This window comes from Suncus etruscus, chromosome 3, assembly GCF_024139225.1.
Source record: "Suncus etruscus isolate mSunEtr1 chromosome 3, mSunEtr1.pri.cur, whole genome shotgun sequence".
Lineage (NCBI taxonomy): Eukaryota > Metazoa > Chordata > Mammalia > Eulipotyphla > Soricidae > Suncus > Suncus etruscus.
In genome coordinates this window covers 31,366,830-31,371,940 of record NC_064850.1, presented here as the reverse complement: position 1 = coordinate 31,371,940, position 5,111 = coordinate 31,366,830, and the positions used below count along the sequence as shown (strand labels likewise).

Sequence of the window (5,111 nt, the reverse complement as noted above, 5' to 3'; positions counted from 1 at the left end):
TATTATCAAATTTACAATGATCTATTCTTGCATCTATTCTTTCATCAAGTCTTCTATTTATATTTAATTTACTGGTAATTTTCAAAAAGTCATCTGTTTATCCATTTTTGTTTTTCCAAATCTCTCTTTTGGTCAGAATAGATGCTCTATCATGATAGCAAATTCTAATATTGTTTCTAATATTTTTAAGTGAAGTCCTAGATTGTATCATAATATAAGTGTTTTAAGAGCACTTGCTAATCAATGTTTCAAAAACTTTGAGCCTAAGAACAGCAAATATCATGTATATTTTCCTATGATTTATTATGTATATATTTACTATTATTTATTGAAAAATTAGGAAAAATTCACTGTTTCATTGCTATTTTATAGATACAATGTAACCATTAAAATCATATCAGGCATAACAACTACATTTTTTAAATAGAAAGCAATATTAAGTCTTTATATGAAATTTTAAACAGTGTATAAATAATTGACGAATTTCAGTAATAGTCCCCTACTGGTTAACTTGGAAATTTAAAATCCTTTTTGTAAATTCTCTAACTCAACTGCCATTTTATAGTTTATAAAATAATCATTCTCATTCCTTTCATCATGTTGTTTATATGATGATAAAAATACACAGACAGCTAAAGTGTTTATAATTTATGAGCAATTGCAATTTCCTAAAATTTTATGGAACTGCTTACCTGGGCTTTTACAAATGGCTTTGACTTTGGATGTGGATGTATATGCAACATATTAATATTTTGTGCTCTGACTTACTAGAATGTAATGAAATATTTTTCTCTGTATCACTTAGTTCAGTAAAACCTGAAAATTTCCTATTTTATTGAAAACTTCATTGCCTTTTGCATGTCCCTCACCTATATAACATCTAACCTAGAAGTCAAAGGATTACTAGTTAGATTTATGTCAATTAGAATTTGTGACAGGAATTGTGGCACCAGAGTGAGGTAAAATTCCTGAGAAAATAAAATCAAAAGTGAATACTTGATGATGCTCCTTTTTGAAGGAGTAGTCTAGATCATAGACTTATTTTTGTGAAATACTTATCTCTAAAATATTTTAGAGAAAAATAACTTATGCTTTCTAGCACTTTTAGAGCAATTCAATAGAGTTTAAAACAAAGAAGAAAAACTTAATGAACTGAAACTTTCCACCTCTTCTCTTCTCATCCATTGAACCTGGTCTGTTTGTCTGACAAGGGACACTTTTGAAGTGAAAATATCACGATAAAACAGTCATTCATGCTCTCAAAAATTCTATGTTATTGTCATCTATGTCTTTGGGAAGTCTAATTAATCTTGAGGTTTATTTTCAATAGTTTCTAGTTAAGTTAGTATACATATATCAATAGCATAAATTATTGGCTGTTGATCAATGGTTATTTTTATCTTTCTTATACTCATTCTTTGTATTTTTTTTTCTTGGTTTTTGGGCCACACCCGTTTGACGCTCAGGGGTTACTCCTGGCTATGTGCTCAGAAATCGCCCCTGGCTTGGGGGAACCATATGGGACGCCGGGGGATCGAACCGCTGTCCGTTCCTTGGCTAGCGCTTGTAAGGCAGGCACCTTACCTCCAGCGCCACCGCCCGGCCCCTCATTCTTTGTATTTTAGCTATTTAATTTTTTTCTTTTCATAACATGAAATAATTCTCTATCATGGTTATTTTTCTCATTTACATTTTATTGCATTTCAAATCTATAAATATAATAATGTGACACTATAGCTATTGCTTACTATATCTCATTTATTATTTTGAGTTTTTAATTTAATTCACTTTAAGCATTTTGTATATTTCTCTTTTATGTGCTTGATTATCTTGAGAATATGGCTAGTGGAATTACCTAATTAAATATAATTTTGGAAAGCGGTCAATATTTCTCAATGTGCCGGCTATGTGAACTTGAAGTCTACTTCTTTCACATCTCTTAGTTATTTCATTATGATCCTTTATTTGAGCTCCCTAACTGAATAGTCACTGCAATTTTTTTGCTGTGTGGCCAAGTTCCAACTATGCTGCCTTCTAGTCTGCTTTTCCCATAATCTGGGCTAAATCATCAATGCATCCATGCACTCAACCACCCAAGAAGGTGATTAAACATTGAAAAACCTCTTCTTGTTCAACACCTGTTGCCACATCAATTCTATTTCTGTTTGGCTTCCAGTGCTTGGCCTGACCAGTTGAATTTAGCAATTGTGACTAATTTTTCCATTTCTGACTCTCTGCTTTGCCTTAAATATTTTGGCTTAAATATTACATAGCTCTTTTCAAAAACTTAATTTGTTCCTGTGCCTGTGAACAAGGCACTATAAAAAGGTTTGAATCTCATTGTGTGTAGGAGTTTAAGTTCTGAAACTGTAATATATATTCACAATGTAAATGTTTTGGAGGCCATGTCCAGCAGTATTTAGGGTTTACTCCAGGATCTGTGCTCAGAGATCACTCATGGAGAGGCTCAGAAAACCATATGGGTGTTGGGGATTAAGTCTGGACTGGTCAAATGCAATACATTGCCCTATCCACTTTGTTCTCTGTCTCTGTCTTTGTCTCTCTGTCTCTGTCTCTGTCTCTGTCTCTCTCTGATACTGGTAAACTATTTTTTGAGTTATTTAAACTTTGTAGATCATATAAACCAGTTAATTTTATGTGGCAAATTGGCTAGGTGATAGAAGCCAATATCTGATCCTACACTATAATAAAAGCCTCTATGAAAGTATTTTTGGTGGATTTAATATTTAAATCAGTAGAATTTGAAGGGAGTCTATAATTCATAACGCTAAGTGGGGGATATTTAATCAATTGAATTATTTTATTTTACTTTTTACGCTTAAAATTATACTTTTATAAAACCACTGGACAACAAAAGACAATTCCAAGATAACAGAAATGTAAAATTGGTAGATTAATATTCTTCATATTCTTCATCCTTATTCTTTCAGCATTTTCCACTCCAAACTCTTCTTAAACCTTCTCAAGTGCAGCTATGCCCTCAAGAGCCTCAGAAAACTCTCCCTCCTCCATGCCTTAACTCACATACCAGTGAACAAAGGCAAGCTTGTATATGTCAGATCAAACTTGTGGTTCAGGCGAGACCAGGCCTCAGCAATGGCTGTGGTGTTGCTCAGCAAGCAAACAGCTAGCTGTACTTTGGCCAGGTACCTATCAGGAACCACAGTGGGAGGCTGGTAATTAATACCTACTTTGAAGCCAGTTGGGCACCAATCCACAAACTGGATGCTGCTCTTGGTCTTGATGGCGGCAATGGCAGCATTGACATCTTTGGGGACCAGATCACCATGGTATAACAGGCAACAAGCCATGTATTTACCATGGCGAGGGTCGCACTTTACCATCTGGTTGGCTAGTTCAGAGCATGCAATTTTGATCTCTGCAACAGAAAGCCTAACATGTACAGCTTTCTGTTCATGTTAGGCTTTCTCAACAGAGATGACAGGGGCATATATGGCCACAAATAAATGAATCTGGGGTTAGGGCACCAGGTTGGTTTGGAATTCTGTCAGGTCGACATTCAGGGCCCCGTCAAATCAGAGAGAAGCAGTGATGGAGGACACAATTTGGCTAATTGGCGGTTCAAGTGAGTGCAGGTTGGGTGCTCCATATCAAGGTTTCTACAACATATGTCATAGACGGTCTCATTATACATCATGAAGGCAAAATCAGAGTGCTCCAGAGTGGTGTGGGTGGTGATAATGGATTTGGAGGGCTCAACCACAGTAGTGGAAACCTGGGTGGCTGGGTATACTGAGAACTCAAGCATAGAATTCTTGCCATAATCAACAGAGAAACTTTTCATCAGTAGGGAGGTAAACCCAGTACAGGTTCTACCGCCAAACCTGTGGAACACCAAGAAGCCCTGAAGCTCTGTGCACTGGTCAGCTAGTTTATGAATTCGGTCCAAGACAAGGTCAATTATCTCCTTGTCTATAGTGTAGGCAGCATCTTCCTTGCCTGTGATGAGTTGCTCTGGGTGGCGGTAAGTGCTAGTACGAATTTCATCAATGACTGTATGTTCCAGGTCTACAAATATAGCCCTGGGCACATGTTTGCCAGCTCCCGTTTCACTGAAGAAGGTATTGAAGGAGTCGTCTCCTCCCCTGATATTCTTGTCACTAAGCATCTGGCCGCCAGGCTCAATGCCACGTTCTAAGCTGTAGTGATCCCAACAGGCATTTCCAATCTAGACATCAGCCTGGCCAACGTGGATAGAGATGCACTCACGTATGATTAGGAGTTGTAGGATTTCTTGGAACCGGAGAAGGCAAGGGGTTGGCATGGCTATCTCCCGCTAACAGACTGACAAGAAGTCAGGAGAAGTGTCAATTGAATAACTTTAAAGAAAGAGATAAAAATTTCTACTATATGTTGTCTTCAATTTTAATCTACATTGTATGTATACAACTTGCTAGTTTCCCTGCATATGTTGAAGTTTTAGTTTCTACGATCCCATTAACCACCTTGCAATTTTTAAATAAATGTCTTTCTACTTACCTTTTGCTCTTTAGTTTTTATATTTCTCTCTCTTTCTTATTCTGGTTTTTATTCTCTCTTTTCCCTGTCTATCTCTATTTTTATATTTGGTTTTAATTATCTAGAGAACTCTGATTTACCTATCAATATTTATTTTTCTGAAAGAGAATGAAATTACTAAGTTTGTGGTAATATTTAAATGCCTTGGTTTCATACTTGATACATAATGAATTCCTAATAGTGAGTGAAAGATCTTTAATCTATTATTTCAGGTTTCTTTATAGTTTGTGTCTTTATTATGCATTTTCCTCTCTCAGTAGCTATGATCATCCTTTCACTTAGAAATTCCTGCAAGGTTCAGTTCAAATAGAATCTTTGCTTTGAACTTGGTCTAGATGTTTTCCAGGTAGCATGCTTTATAGCTATTACACTATAGTTTCCCAAACTTCAATTATTCTATTTAGATATAGGTTTAAATGAGTGGCAACAAATATCTCAAAGACATCTTGGTAAAATTCATATTTGTATCTCTAGTACTAGACTCAAATTCTGGCAATATTTGCTGCTCAGTTTTTAAAATATATTCAATTGTTTCTTTGTTATAGCTGTTT

General features: G+C 35.6%; 1 pseudogene; it reads right to left on the bottom strand.

The window, feature by feature from the left end:
• Positions 1–2,914: 2,914 nt before the first annotated feature.
• LOC126004155 (tubulin alpha-1B chain-like) lies at positions 2,915–4,267 on the bottom strand (annotated as a pseudogene).
• Between the last annotated feature and the right edge of the window lie 844 nt (positions 4,268–5,111).